We start from the raw sequence: 22,508 nt of genomic DNA, 5'->3' as shown, positions 1-22,508 counted from the left end.
CCCCCACCTCTGTCAAGGCCGTCCAGGAGTTCCTCGGGATGGTGAACTTCTACAGGCGGTTCATCCCCGGGATCGCACACACCATGGCCCCCTGACGGAAGTTCTCAAAGGCCAATCAAAGTCCCTGTCTTGGGGACCCAGCCAGCAGCAGGCCTTCTCCCTGACGAAGGCCACCCTCGCCGAGGCAACCGCCTTGGCACACCAGGATCCCAAGGCCCCTCTCCAGCTAACAACAGATGCCAGTAACGTCGCCTTTGGTGCTGTCCTGGAGCAGGTCATCAATGGCGCCCCCCAGCCCATCGCCTTCTTCAGCAAGAAATTCAATCCCGCAGAGACCCGTTACAGCACCTTCAACAGGGAACTCTGCTCGATGTACCACGCAGTCCGGCACTTCAAGTTCCTCCTGGAGGGGACGCCCTTCACAATCTTCACGGACCAGCAGCCATTGGTTCATGCCTTCACTAAGCAAGGGGATGCATGGTCTTCCAGGCAGCAGCGCCACCTCTCAGCCATAGCCGAATTCACCTGCTCCGTCAGGTACCTCCCCAGCAGGAAAAATCCTGTAGCAGATGCCCTCTCCAGAGTCGAGTTGAACGCAGTGCAGCTCGGAGTAAACTACCAAGACCTCGCCAGAGAACAGGCCGCTGACCCAGAAACCCCAGCCTACCCTACCGCCATCACGTCCCTTAAGTGGCGGGACGTGACCCTCGGCCCTGGAGGCCCAAGTCTCCTCTGCGACATCAGTACGGGTCAGCCCCGCCCCTTGATTCCAGCCTCACGCCGCCGCCAGGTATTCGACATAATTCACGGCCTCTCACATCCCTCTGGCAGAACTACGGCCAAGCTGCTCTCAAAAAAGTTTGTCTGGCACGGGGTGCAGAAGGATGCCACGTCCTGGGCGAAACAGTGCCTGCAGTGCCAAACCAGCAAGGTGGGACGTCACACGCAGTCCGGGGTAGGCGAGTTCCCGCAGCCAGAACGCCGCTTCGGCCACATTCATGTCAACGTCGTCGGGCCTCTTCCCCCATCAGGCGGGTCCAGATACCTCCTGACGGTGGTGGACCGCTCGACAAGGTGGCCCGAAGCCACACCTATGCAAGAAGCCACCGCCAGCGTGCGTGCCAAGGCCCTGCTTTCCAGTTGGGTTAGCTGCTTCGGCGTCCCGGACCACATCACAACCGAATTATGGTCCGCCCTGGCCCAGCTGCTGGGGACCACGCATCACACCACCACGACGTACAACCTGGCGGCCAATGGCCTGGTCGAGTGGTTCCACAGATCCCTGAAGGCGTCCCTCATGGCCCGCTGCACTGCAGAGGACTGGAAACATCAGCTGCCATGGGTCCTCCTCGGTTTGAGAACCGCCCCCAGAGCCGACGGCACCCCATCCGCAGCCGAAAAAACCTACGGAGAGCCCCTCGTGGTCCAGGGCAAACTTGTGATAGAAGATCGCCACATCCCATCACTGCAGAGGCTCCGCGACGTGGCCGGCAAGTTCGCCCCTTGCAAGCGCACGTACACCGGCAGGTCGGCCACCTTCACACCGCCAGACCTGTCATCCGCCACCCACGCCTTCGTCAGGGTCGACGCCGTCTGCCCGCCACTGACCAGGCCCTACAGGGGCCCGTTCCGCGTGCTGGAGCGGAACAGCAAGGCGCTCCTGCTGGCACTCCCCGGGAGGAACGACTGGGTTTCAATAGACCGGTTAAAGCCCGCCTTCCTGGAGGAGAGCACCGACATCACCACAGCACCTTCCCCGCCCAGCCGCCCTTCGCCATGCCCAGGCCCCCGCAAACGGCGGGCGCGCGGCCGTCCCAGGAAGGAACCGCCCACACCAGCAGCCCAGCACCCTCACGCGCGGGAGACCCCTCCGTTGTCCTCAAGAAGCCGTGGTACCCTTCAGCGTCCCAGCAGATACACAGATTAGTCAGATGTGTCCCACGTCTTGGAGGGGGAGTATTTGTAAAGTCACCACATCGACGTCAGCAGAGTGCTTCGAAGGCGTCATTAATTAAGTCTCCGCTGAGCAAGTTTTCTTTGGTGATTTCCCATTTTCTTCGCACTCAATTCGTCACACCTAACGTGCCAGGTCATGCATTTTCTACCATTTCAACTTTATATGTATTTGTCCAACTGTCACAAATTATGTATCGTATGCTTCTTTATTCGCAGGCATCAAGACTGTATCCATATTGGAGTTCTGTATGTTTTTGTATTGTAAATTGCACTTGTTCGCCGTATATTATTGCTAATTGTTTTTTACCTCAGGTCACGCTCAATGTCATTGTCTTCCGCGGTTCGGTGCCAGTCGGCCGCTATATAAACTGCCTGAATCTGTAATAAACCAGCAGTAATTTTTACCTGCTCGTTTCTTTTGCACCTCTTACAGACTTCTTGGCAGATAGAAGTAGTAAGATGCACTAGCAAAGAGGGTCTGTTGGAGCTCGTATTTATATGGCAAACGGCGCCGATGATGGCCATGTTTTGATAGTTTCCTCTTAATGGGTTAATTTATTGTCCTCATTTTGGGTACGCTGCTAATCCTGAAAGGTACTTGGAAAGGTTGTCGAATAAAAGGTTCAAGGAAGGGGGAGTACAGTAAAGAGATACTTAGCGAGGAGGAGTGAGGATGAGTGGAAGGAGTCGCAGGTGGGTCAGGTCAAGACAGTGACCCTTAATGGCATGACAGGTAAAAGCAAGGAGGGGCAGGTTCTCAGGGAGATCTCGAGACGAGATTGACAGGAAGCTGCTAACAATAGGTTAAATCTCAAAGGGTCTGCGTAAATGTACAACAGGCTACTGATTTTCCCCTCAAGCAAAGATTAATATAGTGAGGCCAAGGGTTGATAATCACTTTGGGTAAGGTCCTGAAATTGTCTCCTCATTTGACACCTGGTTGTCATTATTGGAGGGCAAGGCAAGAGAAAAATGTCAAGGGGACTTTGGTAAAAATATTTAGTACTGCTTTTAATTTTACGTTACATTATATCAAAATATCAAGATGGGAAAAGCAAAATACCAACGATCAAAAGAACGTTTGCAACACCTTCCCATGAAAGGAAGACGTTACACGCCTCTTGCAGGTGTAAACATCTAGAAGTTTTTTCGTATTGATAGATATGACTTCCCCTCTCATTTTTTTTGTACTGATAGATATGACTTCCTCTCTCCCCTAATGTATTTCAAAATCAAAACACATTTTATGCAAGGTTTTCTTTTAGATAATTCAAGCAGAGTCAGCAAATTATGTGACTTATAAAACAACATAAACTGCCATAATTACTTGAATTCAGATTTGCCTCTTATATTCAGTGCTTTATCTAAGGTAACCACAACAAACAAATCCATTTCCCTAAGGATTGAGGTTGATTTGATCAGACAACCTTTGTCTAATTTCTTCACACATATACTTGTGCTAACCCATACACAAGGAAGTGCAACTGGTAACAGTGCAAAATATATGAAAAGAAGGCTAATGAATAGGCAAGGGGACAAACGTGAATGTTAGCTGAGTTAAATATTCTTGGGGAATACTCGTACATTATAATACATTACAAGTCACAAAGTTTGAAAAGATAGGGAGTGGCTTAGTGACCGTCTCTGGAATAAGGTACTAAGTACTCGTAAAGAGAGAGGAGCGGTGCCGAAAGGGACACAGGTGTCTGCCCATCTCTTGGCTATTAACCAAGCTTTAGACATTAAATTTCCAGCTCTTGCATTGGAAATCTAACCTCTTAAAGCGAGCACTCACCCAGCCGGATTGCCTGCTAGGTGCACTTCCCAAGGTATCTGAGGGTATGGGGACCCATAGTTGGGTCGTGTGTAATAGTGTAGGCCCTCAGAGATGAGGTATGTCCTCACGCCTATGGAGGACAAGGGGGCAAAATGCTCCATGTATGTCAGGGGTACTGGTGGGTTATGAGGTCCCCTGGAGGGGTATCCTGGTTACCGGCTCCTTCTGGAAACAGTGCTGGGGCATACACAGGAGTATGGTCCTCGAAGTGCTCATTTCCTGCATAGGTCTGGGCCAGGTACCGTCCTGGTCATTCAATTGGCATGGGCATCAGGTCAAATATGCAATGGGTGTCTTTGGGATGGAGCTCCAGTGGATGGGTTACAACAGGCATGAAGGCAGGGCTCCTAATAGGAAAGGAATTTGGCACATGCTTGGCTATTGGCATTGAGGACACTGAGTAGGATTCAAGTGGACCCTGGAATGTTGTTATCAGATCAAGGACATACGCACTCTTGGGATGCCTAGGCCTGTCTATTTCAACTACTGGGGCATTCTCCCTGGGATTAGGGGTATATCTTTCAGGTGCTCTTACCCCGGCTGGGGTATAGAATTGGAGATGGCAATAGCTGGTACCGTGGAAGGCTCAAAATTGGGGTGCACTTCCTGGGTATGGGATTCGAGTGGAAGGGGATCCTCCTGAGTTAGGCTGGGCACAGGCAAATGAAGCCCCACCTGAACCACAGGTTGCGAATCTGCAGGGTGGTTGGGGCCAGGAGTGTGGAATGGAGGGGTCGGCCGGGATAACGGCAGGAGAGGAGACTGGTTCCGGAGTGAGAGGAGACTGGTTCCGGAGTGAGAGGGCTGTGGGGGTCAGTCCCTCACGAGGAATAGGGAGGCGATCCCATGCATTGGACTATTACTGATTTCCATCCCATAAGACTCGCTTGGGTGGAATAACCCCAGGAGGATAGGCAGGGGCTTCTTGAAACCTTGCTGGGATAGTAGGAGGGTCTTGTAGCTGGATCGTATCCATTAGTTCAGCAAGGCACTCTTCACTCAGGCCCTGTTCAGCGGAGGAGGGAGTTACAGACCTCTCCTCAAAATTGCAGCGGAACAGGATTAATAAAAGGCATCTGTCCTTTATCAGGTTGATTTGGAGTGGTAAAGGGTGGCGGCCCAGTAACGGTCTCCGTGGGAGTTGGGGGGGGCAGTTTCGTAAGGCACTGTAAGGGCTGAGGCTGCCTGCTCCTAGTATGAGCTTTTAAGGTTAGCAATGAAGTTCTGGTCCTCTGTACTGGCACCAAACGCCCCCTGGAAACCCCTGGAAAGAGGCGTGCAAAATGGCTCCACATAAATCCACTGAAACCCTAACACTGCTGGGAACTGGAAATGGCAGCAACTGGCTCTACAGTAATGGTGGGAGCCCTCGCCGCCTTGCCATCTCCAACCACCAACTCTGAGCTCCTGGCTAACATAGAACTGCAACATCTGCTTATGAAGCAGGATCAATTGGGACGCACTGACATGACCAAGCACACAATCATCGCGCACGAAAACACCACTCCCATCGCCCAAAGCCTGGTCAATCCACAGCAAGTGGAAAGGATCCAACGACAAATCCAGCTGCAACTTGACCTGGGCCTGATAGAGGATAGCCACAGCCAGTTGTCCTCCCCAGTCATCCTAGTACCGAAGGAAAGGGTGGAGATTGATTGTGCATCAATTTTAGCAAGCTGAATGAAGTTACCAAACCAGAGTCATACCCTCTGCTGTGGATTGAAGTATGCTTGGACAGCTTAGACAGAGCCCCATTCCTAAGCAAGATTGATTTAGAGAAGGGGTACTAGCAGGTGCCATTGTCAGAGGAATCGCACCCCCTTACCGCATTCATGCCCAGGGGCATGTACCAGTGTAAGGCCATGCCGTTCAGCCTTAAGAATGCCCCAAGCCACTTTCCAAGCCTCATGAACAAGGTCCTGGTTGGAATAAGGCATTGCATTGTATACTTGGACAATATCATAATCTATGCTAATTCTTGGGAAGAACACCTGAGCATTCTTAAGGAAATGTTAGCCATCCTACAACAAGCAAAGTTGGTCATAAACCTGAAGAAGTGCCAGTTTGGTATACCTGAGATTACCTACCTCGGTCATCGGATCGGCAGCGGCAAACTGATGCCAAAGGATGCCAATGTCAAAGCCATCCCAAGAGATGCCATATCTGAAGACACAAAGGGACAAGCAGCAATTTTTGGAAATGGTGCAATACTTCCGGAGGTTCATCCCAAATTTCGCTGACGCGGCTGCGCCCATTACAAACCTCTTCAGGGGAAACCGAACCTTCAAATGCACGCCCAAGTGCCAAAAGGCATACGACTATCTAAAAGCAGTACTCACCAACCAACCTATTCTTCACACCCCGAACTACGAGCAACTGTTCAACCAGGCAGTTGATGCTAGCGATATAGGAATTGGTGCTGTTATATTCCAGGAAGACGATAGCATTCGGCACCCAATTGTCAATTATTCCAAAAAGCTCAACCCAGCCAAGGCCAGATACAGCACAATCGAGAAAGAGCTCCTTGGTATGATCCTTGCTAAGAAGCATTTTGAATTTTATCATGCAGATCATAAATTTCCCTTGACCGTCCTCACGGACCATAACCCCCTCAAGTATCTCACTATGTTCAAGAATCAAAATAAGCAATTAATGCACTGGTTCATAGATTTGCAGGACTGTAACTGGAAAACAGCATATCAAGGGCACCAGCAATAAGATTGCCAATGTTCTATTCAGACACTAAGTCACAACCCCAAAGCCACGGAATAACCTAGCCTACTTCCAGAGAGCAGTGCCCAAGCTTCCCATTCCTAAATACAACCCCTGAGATTACTTCCTTCCTAAACGCTATCTTTCCATTGATACCTGATGAAATCACAATTGCAAACGTTGTTGAGCCTTCAACTCCCAGGCACTCATGCCATGTGGCACAGTGCCATATGTGTTGAGTACCGTGGCACCCCCTAATGTAACCCATGCAGTACTCCCAATTTGATGCCTCCTCAAGGCAAAACTAACAGCATGAATTTGCAACCTTGATGTAATTGAACTAACAAAATAATGAATAAATTTTGTAAACCAACTAACCTAAGTTTAGACCGTATGATTAAGTCTCACAACATGAGTGAGTATTTGATGATTGATCGAGCCATGACCAATGGCACTTAACGTAAGGTGCAAATTCATAAAAATGTTAGCATTAAATAATTTGCAACTGCTGCCTCTGTAACTGATTGATGACCATAAGATTTAATTGAGAGTAGTCAACCCCTTCTGCAGTTAACATCATTCCATTACCATTAATGTCAGAACAGAAGTTTGCAAGCTTGATTTACTTAAATGAGACACCCAGGAGAAATATAATAAGACAAGGAGCAATTTGATGCAAGTGACTTGCGTAACATGTCTACTTGTGAGGGAAGCTATGCTACAAGATTATGTAGATGGAATGACTGCATCTGCATATCTCAAACAAAGCCAGCTCACTCACCTTAAATTAGAACAAAATGAATAACCAAAAAGAACATAGAACTGTTTTTCAGGTCAACTAGACCCCCCAGATTTGGAGTTTCCCTAGTCCTCACCTAAAGGGCCCATCTTCCCCCTCAGATCTTAATCCCCTTTTTCCTGGAAACAGTGATTCTCACTTTCTCTTCCTTTCTCACAGGGTCCTGGCATTGGGATTAGTGGATTAACGGCCACCAGCATAACCAGAGGACACCATTAGTGAGGAGAGAGTTGGTGCATGGACAGATCCTACCTTCCAAGGATTGGCGCCAAATTAAGGTGCGGTGCCACATGGGGACAGCATGCATCTGTGACTGTGGGAACCACATGGCTTCAACTCCTGTCATGCATCTGTTACCCGTGGGTCAACGGCACCGCCCCTCTCCCCCATAAAAGGGAGCTGCTGACCGGCATGCCAGAGAGAACAACTTGAGTTTCTGAGAGAACCAGATGAGAGCAACACAACCTCACTCCTTTGCCCCTCTACCTCTTGACCTAGCATCCGCCAGTCATAGCTTAGCCTCCCCCACACCCCCAGTGCCATAGTCCGTCGTCAATGGCCCACAGAGACATTCTTGAGGATAAGGTAATGTGAGATGTGGAGATTGCAGGTCACCTTTCTTTCTTCTATTACTAATTTTCATCATACCTTACTTTCAATACCTGGAGTGATATTAGTGACCTGTTTGTCGATTATTACTTCGCATTGAAGAAGTGTTATTATTATGTTTTGTGAATATTTATGAGAGAGGAATCCCCTGCCTTCAGCAGAACCCTCCTCAGTGCCAAAATCCCTCCTCAGTGCCAAAATCCATTCATTAGGTAATCTCTTGAATGTATCACTGCAGATTAAACCTGATGCTGTGGACCGACTTTGCCCAATTGTATGCCCACCTCGCACCGGCTAAGACGGGTGTGCTCTTGTAAAATCTTCCTGCATCGAGTGCCAAGAAGGCCCTCTCACCCATACGTTCTGCTCATGTGTTGTCCCCCTTTTTTAGTAATTGTTATCAAGTATTTTCTCAAGTATCAACCATTGCTGTAATGTATCAGGACCATATAGACCTCCACAACCTTGAATTAATTGTCAATAGATTCTTGTCATTGTTTTGAGATTTTCTCTTATAATTACCTGTATAATTGATTGACTGAATGATATTGCTATGTGAGGAAGCATGTTTGGATGCAACCTTCCCCCCCCTTATGCCAATCTAGCAATATTTATAAATACAAATGTATATACATTTATTTATGTGTATTTTTATTATCTATATATTTATTCATATATATACATACACACACACACACACACACAAACACACACACATACATATATATATATATATATATATATATATATATATATATATATATATATATATATATATATATATATATATATATATATATATATAGACCTCATGGCTCAGTCGGATTTACAGCAGCAGCTTCGGACTTTTTTCAATCCATAAGCCGGCTGATCAGAGAGGCAGACACTTTGCTATCCGTGTAGACATCCCGGGATTATATATGTAATCAACGGATAGGTTTGCTTAAAAAGCAAATGGATGTTACAGACTAAATACACACACAAAACAAAGCCACTACAACACCTTCTAAAAACATAACAAACATCTCACACGTCTCGAACTCTCGCCATACCAGCAAGAATAACTTCTGCTGGGAAGAAAGGGCGCGGGTCTGGTATGATACATGAAACATACGTACCGGGGTCTAAGCGATGTCAGGCAGGGCAGCATCGAGACCACAGGTCTACCCCCAAAGCCAAATCAAAAGTCCTTCAAAGAAGGCATTATACAAAAATGGGAATAAAAGCACGTTAAAAGAAAAAGAAGAAGATATATATATATATATATATAATATATATATATATATATATATATATAATAATAAGAGTTTTTTCTGGACAATCTGGTTTTGAGATAGTTTCTATGAGACAGGTAGCAACATTTATAGGTGTATTAGCCTTGTGATTCTAACCTTGTGGGTCCAGTGAAACATAAAACAAGAGAAGAGGAGGAATTTCATATGAGCGTAAGGCTCTTACTTCTGAAAGGAAATATTACGTAAACACGTGGGTAAACTAAAAGGAGTATATTTACATAAAAGACATTAGTACAGGAAAGAGAAATGCAATTAAATTATTGATCCTGAAGGAGATTCCTACAGGATGAATGAAACTGGGGATTCCAGGCACAGTCCGAGAAGATTCCACGATATAGGGTCCCTCTGAAATGAGAGATACACAGATTATATGCCAGTAATGGAAATAGACAAAAGGATAATGAATTCAAAGCTGCACTGAGGGTGCCAATGGGGCTTCGATGAGTTAATAATGGATTAGCACTGAGAGCAGACACTCGAATAGCACGGGTGGAATTGAACAAAAGATTCTGTGATTACTGGCACTCAAATTAAGTAAATTCTACGAGGACAAAGCGTGACTGAATGGACGTCTTTACAGAGAACTTTACCATAAGAGAGAAGGGGTTCCAGCGAAGAAGGCGGCACATGGTTGACTCCCGATTCACAAGGGTGAAGGTGCTGATCTTCCACGTGGTAGGATGTAGGGGCACCAACGGCGCGGGCAACACGTGGGTGACTTCACGAAGCGCCAGGTAATGGAGTGGGTGGCCCCCTCGTGTTAGGATCAGGTCAGCAGCGAAGGGAACACGTGGTTGGAAGTCGAAGTGCACGAAGGTAAAAGTATACTTTGAGGGGCCACGTGGTTAGATGGAGAAGGGATGAGCTAAGGGCATCGTTCAGCCAGGGGCATGGTCCTCCTCGTGGGGTTGGTGGTGAATGTGTTCGCCTTGTCTTTACTCCATGTCGTACTGCGAGTCTCTGAGAGCGGGCCCTTGTTCGTCCGTCCTTTTATGCCATCTGCTGGGGTAGGGGGCAAGTTCTCCGACAGGGAGTTGAGTCATTTCAGCTGTGTCCGCGGCTGGGGGTATTGCCTGGAAAGAGTCGGCCAGACAGATTCACTTTTGCCTCGAATAAGGAATTATCTACTCAAAAGGAGTGGCCTACAATCGATTTAATCCCTTGTATTCTGACCATGATCTTCAACTGTCCAGCTCAGACTGATAGATAGGTAGGCATGCATGTCGATAGACAGATATATCTATCGACAGATCAGCAGACAGGAAACGAAAAGGGAGCAATTTGCTAGCAAATTCTTGCTAATTATAATAGTTCCTCACACAAGATGGTGTACACACCTTCATTCGGGTGTGAATGTCGATTTAAGTAAGAAATGAGCGGCAAATGCTTTACATTACTCTACATTCTGCCTTGCAATGAGCTTTAATTTTAAAGGATTTATGAAACTCTGCGGCATTACTGTTGATGACATACTGGAACAAATTACTCTAACTGCCGAGTACATTGTGGAACAGGACATAAGGTAATTTTCAATACTTGCAAAAGAGTAATTACTGTGTATTTGGCTACAAAGTGATAAATTTATAAAGTTACTCGATCAATGTGAGTTAATTAGGATTATAAGGCCACTGTATATGAGGCTGTTGCCAACAAATGAAAAGAAAGGATGTTAAAGAATTAGAATACATGGTTACTTAATTCTAGATATCCCCTAAATGCATGTGGTTAGCTTGCCTTTTAAGCGGCGTTGAAATGACGAAATACACTTGGGTTTAATTGACATCATGATTTACGTCGTTTGGTAGGCCCATGCCAGACTTGGCACGGAATCTCATGGCATTCTTATAACACTTATAATAAGCACCTGAAAGGGTGTAATCAAAGGGAGGTAAAATTATTTTAGCTTAAGGCTTATTTAATCATTTTAAGAGTTTGCCATTTTTAGTCTACGATGGGGATTTTACATTAGACTTTTAGGAGAAGCAAGCAAAGGGAAGAGAGGGGGGGAGGTGGAATGAAGTTCCCAATATTACAAGAAGGCAAGGGGACGTGCCTCCGCCTTCTGGATAGTGGGCCACGCCCCTTGTATTACAAAAGTGGCACTGACTTTATAGGTCCCTTGTGGCACTCATCTACAGGCATGAGATATAGAAGAACAACAAAAGAATAAAGGGCAGACACAAATTAAACATTAATTGTTGTAACTAGATGTTGAACAAGTATGCTAAAATTATATTCCTTAGCCTATAGTAAACAGCTAGGATCATTCTTAGCCCAAGACGGCCACAAAGGTAACCAGAGGGCGCGACCCCTCAGGCAGGATCATTTTGCCAGAATCTGCAATAATGGCACTGTGCCAAGTTGGCACTTATGTAATAATAACTAATGGCAATGGCATATCATATTTTTAAATGCATCATGCTGCAGTAGGCATGAAGGGGGAGTCGTAAGGCTTATAGTGTTGGCATATCTGTCAGTGGCACTCTGCATGGGCAGAAGTGATCAAGGTAAAAGGAGTGCCTGAGTAAGGCATAAAATAAATGTGATTGATAATCAAAAGTAGGGAAAGGAAATGTTTGAAGAAGAATAAAGGACATAGATATAAGAAAATAGAATAGTGAAGGACCCTGACACCCTCTTCTGGATAGAGGTGCCAAAGTCTTCGTAGGATAAAGGGATGGCACTGTGACAGATTGGCACAGGTGCCAGGAGAGCTTGGGAGCTCTCTTGAAGCTACCTGGAATTATCAACGCCCGTGGTATTTTCCCCACGGACCCTTCTTACTTTGATGGTTTGTCTTGGCCGGGGAATCGGTGGAGCCGAGCCCGGGGAGGGTATTGGAGTGCCACCTGTGTTGGCTTCCTTGACGGCTGGTGCAGGGGCCTTCTTTGCAAGCTGTATCATGATCCGTCGCAGTTCCTCGAGTTCATCGGCCATTTGAAACGTGGAAGAATCCTTACTCACTGCTGAGTCTGCAAAGGACTGAGACAGAGAAAAAGCGGTCAGGGGCAGCGTGAGGGGCTCCCGGGTTGCAAGGCCGCACCTTTAGGTGAGCTTCCGCTGTGGTCGACAGGATCCGTCTCCCTTACCAGCACTGGTAGCGGAGCCAAGCCGGAAGAAGAGAGGGGGGGTTCTTTTTGGGATCTCTTGAATGGAGATCAGGGGCGTGCTCTGGCGCTGGCACAAAGGCAGGGGCAGACACTATTATTTGCTTTGGAATTTGCTCATCGTCTGTGACAGACGGAGCTTGGCATGGCTCAGTGTGTGCAAGTGGCACTGGCAGAGATTTGGAATCGATTTTGGAATCTCCTGGAGGGAGATCTGATTGGGGCCCTGGCACTAGCAGTGATTGTGGTAACTTAAATGGGGACTGGAAGTCCTGTCCCAGGAGGATATCATAACCTCTGGGAAGATAGCTTTCTACTGCAAGGTTGCAAATTTTAGATTTATGACGTCTTTTGACTCTCAATTGAACTCTAGGGAGTATCATTTTAAATTCATTGATACCCTCAATTGTGACGAGTTTGCATTGGTTAATGATAGCTCCATAGGGAACTTTGTCTTTCCTTATGAGGGAAATTTGCACTCCAGAGTCATCAAATGCCTTGACCTGGCGTGCTGGGTAGCTACCTCAAGGAGGTGCCACATATATGGGACCCTCGGCTGGACTGTCTAAGGACTTGGGATTCGTAACTGCCAGGGCAACGGCAGGAGTACTGGACTCATTATTTCTAGGGCATTTTGCCCATGAGGGAGATTGGCCATAAACCTTGCACGCCGTGCAAAAGGTTTGGCTGAAATCTCTTCGCACTGCCCCTGTGGAGGGCGCAGGCAAGTTATTAGGTCGTTTTCCGGGAGAAAGAGGCGTTGCTGGTTTATTTCGGCATTGCTCTTTGGAATGCGATCTTCCTACACAACCTGCATACAATGGGTTTCTATGATTGCCCATTCTTCGGCGGAGGGGCATCCGAAAGGCAGGTGGGTAGACAAATTCTGAGCTGCAGGGAGCTCTCCTGGGGGTGATGAGTATCCTAGGAGTCGGCAATGTGACAGCATTCTACCAATGTCGTAGGCTCCTTCTCCCCTATGTGCGTGGCGAGGGCAGGAGGTGTGTAGAGCAAGAAATGCTCTATTTTCATTTGCTCTATGGAGTCTGCAAGGGTCTTGACTCCCACGGACTCAAACTACTTCGCATGGACGTGCTCCGACTGGTGAGCCTAATCTGCCCAAGTTTGGCCAACTTCCTTGACTTGCCCTCTCCAGCGCCTCCTCCAGCGTTCAGGGGTTATCTCATATGCCTTGGTAATGGTTTGGTGCATGATGTCCCAGTCCTCTTGGTCAGCCGCAGGTAGGGCGTTGTAGGCAATCAGTGCCTTCCCACCAAGGAATTTAGTTAATACTAGGGAGAGTTCGGCAGGGGAGAGGGGGCAATATTCCAGGACCTTCTCGGTTGTGTCGAGCCATACTTCCGGTTCAGCTTCGGTCCACTTGGGCATAAATGAGTGGGCCTGGCTGAGGCCACTCATCCCCGAGGTGAGAGCAGGGGGGGGGGGGAAGGAGTCCCACGTTGTGCCAGCATCTGTATTTCATGGGTGCGCTTCTTCTCATTCTCTACTCTTTCTGCCTCCTTTTCTTTTCTTTCTGCCTCCTCTCTTCTCTCTAGGGCCTCTCTTTCTAATCTCACTGCCTCCCTTTTGGCCTCTCTTTCTAATCTCGCTGCCTCCCTTTCTGCCTTTCTTTCTGCCTTTATCGCCTCCATCCTCTCCTGTACCCAGTCTTTTAGTTCTTTCCCGGAAAGGCCGAGTTCCTTCCCGGAGGACATGAAGAACTTGAAATCCTCGCTCTGCTGAGATCTTGCCGACATTTTGCAGGTGGGGTCGGACTCAAGTAATACACAAAAAAAAAAAAATTCCCAGAGTGTAGGAAGGAGTTGTCCGGGTATAATAAATGCACACAAATTTTTAACAGAGTGGCTGTCAGAGGCTTTACGGTATGAAGGGTTTTCAAAACCTTTAGAAATTGAAATTCTTGGGTCTCCCGATTTACCAACAAAGTGGGCTGATTGGGGACAATATTTAGCAAATGACTGGTCTCCCAAGGTACCGAAAAAACGGGTTGACTTGGGGATGAGATTGGAAATGACTTGGTCTCCCAAATTACCGACGAAGCGGGCTGATTGGGGACTGGATTGGAAATGACTTGGTCTCCCAAATTACCGATGAGGCGGGCTGATTGGGGACTGGATTGGAAATAAATTGTCTCCCTAGGAGAATTCCCGCACAGACAAGGTCTGATTAGGAAGAGCGCAAGTTTTACATGTATGGGCTTACGGGAGAAGTTTCCTTTTGTAAGCAAAGAATATTGAAATGATAAAGGCCCCTAATCCAATGAGTAGACAACACACACAAAGAGAACAACCCCAAACAAACAAACAAAACAGACCAAAAAAAATTTTGCTGGAACGAGCCCGAGGTAAAACAAGAGAAAATTAAACAAACAAATCCTAGCAATGAATGAGTGGCGAGACGCGGAGTAGGAATGTGCTATTTTTAGACACTAGCTGGGGTGGTATGGCTTCCCCCTAGCAACGAAGGAATGGGGAATGTTTTGTAAACACTGACTAGTTTACTCGAATGCAAATTGTGGGAAAAAAAGAAAAAATTTGGGAAACTAAATCAATTTCACGCTTGCCTACCACTCAGGCTATTTGTCTATCTGGAACTTTACCTTCGCTATGCAAGAGAGAGAGGGAAAATCAGCGATTCGAGCTGACTTTCGTCCCACATGGGAGAAATGTGAATACGCGCCTAACTAGATTTTGCAATCATGAAATCGGTGTGATTTTCAAGGAGGAACTATAGCACTATTCCTTGAAATGGTTAATCCCTAAATATCCTATCATGAAGGTCATGCGAGCCATGTGCTGAGACTTTCAAAATCTAAATTTCGGCGGTTCTCCTCTCTCGTTTTTTTGGCATGCATCCCTAGTATTTTTTTCCCTAGACTCAGTCACGTCTTTAAAAATTCCTATGCTAAAATAAACACAATTTACTTACGTGGAATTTCTGGATCTGTGCACTGGTTTTACAGAAAAGGTTCGTAATTGTCTCGTACCCAGCGTAGCTTTACCAATTGTTGATTTGGCAGATGCAAACCCAAACAAAAGCAGAAAAACAAGGGGGGGGGGACACAACCGCTAAAACGAGAATCTAAGGCAAAAGGTCGCCATTTTTATGTTTTTTCTGGACAATCTGGTTTTGAGATAGTTTCTATGAGACAGGTAGCAACATTTATAGGTGTATTAGCCTTGTGATTCTGACCTTGTGGGTCCAGTGAAACATAAAACAAGAGAAGAGGAGGAATTTCATATGAGCGTAAGGCTCCTACTTCTGAAAGGAAATATTACGTAAACACGTGGGTAAACTAAAAGGAGTATATTTACATAAAAGACATTAGTATGGGAAAGAGAAATGCAACTAAATTATTGATCCTGAAGGGGATTCCTACAGGATGAATGAAACTGGGGATTCCAGGCACAGTCCAAGAAGATTCCACAATATAGGGTCCCTCTGAAATGAAAGATACACAGATTATACGCCAGTAATGGAAACAGACAAAAGGATAATGAATTCAATGCTGCACTGAAGGTGCCAATGGGGCTTCGACGAGTTAATAATGGATTAGCACTGAGAGCAGACACTCGAATAGCACAGGTGGAATTGAACAAAAGATTCTGTGATTACTGGCACTCAAATTAAGTAAATTCACAAGGGCGAAGGCGTTGGTCTTCCATGTGGTAGGATGTAGGGGCGCCGACAGCGCAGGCAACATGTGGGTGACTTCACGAAGCACCAGGCAATGGAGTGGGTGGCCCCCTCGTGTTAGGATCAGGCCAGCAGCGAAGGGAACACGTGGTTGGCAGTTGAAGTGCATGAAGGTAAAAGTATACTTTGAGGGGCCACGTGGTTAGATGGAGAAGGGATGAGCTAAGGGAGTTGTTCAGCCAGGAGCATGGTCCTCCTCGTGGGGTTGGTGGTGAGTGTGTTCGTCTTGTCTTCGCGCCATGTCGTACCGCGAGTCTCTGAGAGCGGGCCCTTGTTCATCTGTCCTTTTATGCCATCTGCTGGGGTAGGGGGTAAGTTCTCCGACAGGGAGTTGAGTCATTTCAGCTGTGTCCGCGGCTGGGGGGTTGCCTGGAAAGAGTCAGCCAGACAGATTCACTTTTGCCTCGAATAAGGAATTATCTACTTAAAAGGAGTGTCCTACAATCGATTTAATCCCTTGTATTCTGACCGTGATCCTCAACTGTCCAGCTTGGTCTGATAGATAGGTAGGCACGCATGTCGATAAACAGATATATCTATCGATAGATTGGCAGACAGGAAACAAAAAAGGGAGCAATTTGCTAGTGAATTCTTGCTAATTATAACATATATATATATATATATATATATATATATAATATATATATATATACCTGTGTATATATATATATATATATATATATATATATATATATATATATATATATATATATATATATATATATATATATATAAATAAATGTGTGTGTGTGTGTGTGTGTGGTGCACCTGCCTAAGTACTAATTTCACATAAATGTGTTTGAATAACTATTCGACATTCATCGACCTCCAGTTACCATCTTTTAAAATCAAGAATCAAAACGTCTGTATTACCTTACAGGGCTTGGCGTGTTTTGCAGCAGCTTTGAGCACCCTCTCTGCAGCATCGGTGAGTGGATGGACAGCACTGGCCATACCATCTATTGAAGCAGACCCTGATCTTGTAGTTAGTACAGCAGAAGTGGCATGGATTGGTGAGCTGTTATAAAGAAACCCCATTTTCTTTACTTACAGTTACTTACACACACGAACAAGAGGAGTAAAGACAAGAATAAAAATAAACAGCTCTGGTAGCTTAACCTAGGCTTGAATGGAAGAAATTACAATTAAAGATATGATAAAGGACAAAAGATATTTAGTTTAGTTATCAAAAGCTCTAGAAAACGCTCTTGTAGCTGATGATTAAGTTGGCCTCCTTATGCCAACATTGGCTCTCTCCTCTGGGAATCTCAAACAGTCTTAGGCTAACCTAAATTTCGAATAATATAAATTTCATTTAGGCTAACCAATTGGTCGTTGGAACTTAACCATTCTGGTAAGTTAGTTTTGGATTTAGAATAAATTTGCAACACATCATAACTAAGCTGTGTCTTGTTGGTAAGAAACCAAGATACTTCTTTTAAATGTTTTTTACATTCATGTTCTAATGAAATGCTGACACATGCCACTAGTACAGTGCGTGTTTCTTCAGTGGACAACAAACATTAGCAAAACATGAAAATGCAAATCCAATCACAACCAATATAAGATAATGTTTAAACAATAGATAAATATTTCTTAGGGTAATAAAATATGAAAAATGTAAAAGTACCCTAGGTACATTATGCTTCTCCTGTAACAGTCCCAGTCTTCAGTATTTTAAATTCCTTAAGATTCAACTCAAACCATCATTTCATTAGCCTGCATGGCAGGAAGTGTCTTTGCTGGGAGACTAATGGATGGGCTTGGAAGGAGGACTTTGCTCATGCTTACGGCTCCCATTTTGTCAGCAGGATGGTTAACCATTAACAACCCTTGTTGCGAGTATAATGCCGAATAAATTGATACTTTTTTGCATATTCGTCTGAAAACTATCAAAATATTCTCTCTAAAAAGATAATTCCTGAATAACTTCTTATGTCCTTAAGAGCTCTAAAATGCATAAAACACAAGAAGTCACCTTTCTATCCCTCACCAGGTAGCATCATTTCATTAGCCTGCATGGTAGGCAGTATCTTTAGTGGGGGACTAATGGATTGGCTTGGAAGGAGGACTTTGCTCATGGTTACGGCTCCCATATTGTCAGCAGGATGGTTAACCATTACTTTTGCCCCAAATGCAAAAATTATATTGCTTGGCAGATTTATCTGTGGCGCTGCAACTGCTTTTCAATTTTCTGCAGGACCAGTAAGTACTTCATTCAAGCACTGGCTATATATCTAACTTTTAACTTTAAAAACCAGCCCATCTGAAATAAAATCTTACCAACTAAAACCTTCTGAGCCCATTTGAAAATTACTTTTTAGAGTTAAATAACAAGTGAATTTATTCGTTAAATGATTTCACAAAGACTCAATATATGCATGCCAGTTCCTGAAAAGAATTTCAGGTCTTGGGGCAGATGATTCCTCATAAACTCAAAACTGTCTGTCTTTAGGTGTACTGCAGTGAAGTAACTGAAGCTCGTCTGCGAGGAACTTTGGGGCTTCTATCTTCAACATCCCTATCATTGGGCTTAATTGTGTCTTATTTAGCTGGGGCATTTTTCTCATGGCGTATTGCCTGCTATATTTGCTTAGCTCCCACAATTTTGATGCTTGCTGTATTGTGGGTGGTACCTGAATCTCCTTACTGGTATCTCTTAAAGGGAAGGGAAGAAGATTGCAAGGCTTCTATCAGATGGCTACGAGGGACAGACTACAACTCTGCAGTGGATATTGCTGAAATGAAGGTTAAACTTGATTCTGTGGGCAAAAAGATTGAGTATCGAGAGCTGTGGAGACCGCGCACGAGAAAGCCACTCTTAATCACCCTATTCCTGAGTAGCTTGCGACAAATATGTGGCAGTACTATCCTCATGGTATTCACTGGGAAGATCTTCATTTCTGCTGGTGTGGAAGATCACTGCATGGCCACTATCATCACTGGTTTGGTTCAATTCGTCTTTACAACCGTGTGTGCCCTTACAGCTGATCGCCTCGGGCGTCGCCCTCTCATTATTTGTTCAGCATTCACCACAGGCATAGCAACAGTATTCCTTGGCCTTTGTTATTTCGTAAATGACGTTTTGGGAATCAATTGGCCACCTTGGGTACCTATTGTCTGTGTGCTGGCTGCTGTTTCTGGCTACTGCCTTGGATGTTTAACCTTGCCTTGGCTTCTGTCAGCTGAACTTTTCAACACAACAATGAGATCGACTATGATCGCAGTTAGCTTACTCTTTGACCGGCTGTTATCTTTTGGAGTCTTACAGGTAAGATTGTTGCATTCTTCCTGCATTCTGTATCTCTGTTTTTTCTTGATATTTGATTTTTTTACATTGGGCCCTTCAACATTAATGAAATGATTAAAAATAATTAAGAAAGTGTATCCATAGTAGTCTGATTTCTAGTAAGTAAACCATTTCCATATAATTCCTGTCATACATTCCGTTAGAATTTCTTTCATTATCTACATTATTCTGAATCAAATTTTAAAGAACAGTAAATACTACTCTCGTTCATGAAGTGGCATCAGAAGTCAGGTAGTATCTTTCAGTTTCTACCTATTCAGAAGCCTTCTATAACTCATCACAATTTCCTTTTACATACTGAGTGTTGATATAGTTTAAATAACATCACTGACTTCTTTTAGACTTTGAGGGGACTAATATTTTGACGAAAAAGAATATTACTTATCCAGAAAAAAAAGTAATGCATTATTGATTATCCATGTACAGAAACTCAGGTAATTAATTGCAACCATTTTATTTCAGCAATATTCCTCTTATCAGGTGAGCCCCATTAGAATCAATAAAAGTGACTCTGTGCTCTCATTAAATTTATAATTAAAGGTGTATTGTCACGAAGTGATCAAGCATCTGGTTATTACACAAATAATAAGACCAAAAAGTTACCTCACTTCGACCAAATACTTGAAACCTCATAACAAAAATATTAAGACTGAAAACTCTAAAGGTACAGTGATCCCATAAAACTTACTTATCACTTGAGAAAATCAATCTAACTTTATCAAGTTATGGGTGAGGTAACAACCAACAATCTATAAACAGGCTAGTGGAAAATGGGCATCACTTCAACAAACACTGTAACGGTTTCCCTGGTTCTATTTCACCTAGATAAGTCTCAGGTGAACAAAAAGATATATCACTTACCTTGTACACATTCATTAATTTTTCTAATCACTGGTGGTCAAAATGAAACACTGTGCTTTTAAAACTTTAAACAGACAAATTTATTTCTAAGTTCAAAAGTTATATGCAGAGTTCACAATCTCAAAAAGATTTACTGTTATCTGATAACAGTGTAAGATTTAAGTATTTCTTAATCAAGATTAATTCACAAAACTTTAATTTATTAAGAACGCAATTTGGTTAAGTAAGGTTCAAACCATTAACTTTCACTCAAGTTTTAACCATATACCTGATTAATTAAACCCAACACAAGTGTTCACTAAAACATCAATAATTGGAAGTCAATACAAGTACTCACTGAAATCTCAATAATAAGTATGCACTGACAAAATGTTAAGCAATCACCAACACAAAACACTGGAACACACTGTGTAATGATAAAATTAGAGAAATATGATAACACAGACACATAAGAATGAAATATGCAAAAATGGAAATATACCAACAGCCATTTCACTAAGACAAAAATATGTTTAAAGATTATATCAATCTTTCAAAAGACTACCTTCACTTTAAAAAAAGGTTAAACTCACGTCTTTCTAAGACTTTCTCCAAGACAACACTGCCAAGTCACAATTAGATGTACTTAGTAAAGTACAATTAGCAGTAAGACATATTAGAACTCACTCAAGTTGTATACATAAATCTGAACAACTAAACCCTAGTCTTCACCAAAACACTGATAATAGAGATCAACACAAGTATTCACTTTTGAAGAGAGTACACTCACCTCTTAGTAAAATAATAACTCTCTTTTACTTAAAGCATCACTTTATCTCTTAACATAATAAAAACCAGTAAACATCACATTACCTTTTACAAGTGGTACACCATTATACACTTTTCACAATGCTTGTAAAATACCAATATCATTCTTACAAAATGTATACACTTCGTGGGTGAATTACTTGTACAAATAGGAGAGCAACCAGTATAACACCCTTATACATGAATGGTAATTGAGAGAGGGAGAGAGAGAACCTTATACCAGTAACCCCTTTGCCTGACTGTTTCTGATTCAGTACTCTTTTGTCTTCAAGCCCTCCCAGAATACTCAAAGAATACACATAGGGAATTCACAGAACACCTTATTCCTCTTCTACAGAATACCCAAAGAATACACACAGAATTCTAAGGCTCAGAAGGAAATATGCCAGAGCTCTTATCTTTATGATTGACATCATCTGCTCACTCAAAACACCTGAGAAAACAGAAAGAAGTCTTTTGCGACCAAATTCTGAGTCGGCTGTCAGTATGTCAACCTCACTCTCTCATTTCCCCATCCTTTTACTCAGATTATGGAAACATATAATAGACATAGATAAAGATAATAATTTCAGAATAGGCACACAGAACAAATATGTAACAAGCATTTGGCCGATAACTGTCAACTCGTCAACGATAACCAAAGAGGCCCTTGCCTTTCTTCCTTCACCTCAAACAACTGTGTCAATACAGGATGTGGGTAAGTGATAATGGTTCAAAAATATCTCTCCCTCTCTACAGCATTAACACTCAGTACTCGTTTTAACATACTGCACAAGATATTAAACAAATGAAAAAACCATCAAAACATATTTCAGAATCACATGATATACAATTTATCTGTAAAAAAAAGACATTTTAAAATCATATTATCATGTCTCACAACAAATGACGAATCTGCAAGCAAAACATCAAAAATTTCTCAGAGACATATCACACTTGTAGAATGGTTTTATATATTATAACACATTATAATAGTATCCATACTGCATTAAATAATGTTAATGTAAAAAAGGGTCCGGACGGCATGGCCCAACCCTTGAAACATTGGTTACTGTCTTGAATCTCCAACTGATGTACCTTCATAGTTACAAAAGGGCGAAAATGGAAAAAGACAAAATTTATTGTTTTTTCACACCTCATAAATCCGAACCAGCTTCCAACTAATCTTGATTTTGTATCACTCCTGACCAGATCTACCCCTTTTTTGAGAAGGCCTTTGGCGCACACTCGGTCTTCTTCACATTTGGAGGCATAAGTCTGCTCTGCAGTTTCATCACTTGCTTTGTTGTCCCAGAGACCAAGGGGAAGACTCTCGAGCAAATTCAAGAATATTTTGAATCATCGAAGAAACCAAAGCACAACATTGTTCAACCCATAAGAGATGTACCTAATACCATTAAGGCTTGAATGAAACAGATTTGTTTTATTGTGAATATTTCAATCATAGATGTATTAAAATGTATAGAGTGATACACAAACTAATATGTTTATATATAAC

General features: G+C 43.7%; 1 protein-coding gene across 2 annotated transcripts in view; it reads right to left on the bottom strand.

The window, feature by feature from the left end:
* Positions 1–22,508, bottom strand: part of LOC136825485 (uncharacterized) — a 246,438-nt gene that overhangs the window by 36,107 nt on the left and 187,823 nt on the right. For both annotated transcript variants that reach the window (XR_010849355.1, XM_067082019.1), the window contains one exon: positions 16,906–17,050. The gene's annotated coding sequence lies outside the window, so the exon portion shown is untranslated. The remainder of the gene's footprint in view (positions 1–16,905; positions 17,051–22,508) is intronic.

Source organism: Macrobrachium rosenbergii, chromosome 37 (genome assembly GCF_040412425.1).
Source record: "Macrobrachium rosenbergii isolate ZJJX-2024 chromosome 37, ASM4041242v1, whole genome shotgun sequence".
Taxonomy (NCBI): domain Eukaryota; kingdom Metazoa; phylum Arthropoda; class Malacostraca; order Decapoda; family Palaemonidae; genus Macrobrachium; species Macrobrachium rosenbergii.
The sequence above is the reverse complement of the archived record's forward strand: the minus strand, read 5'-3'. Positions and strand labels throughout refer to the sequence as shown.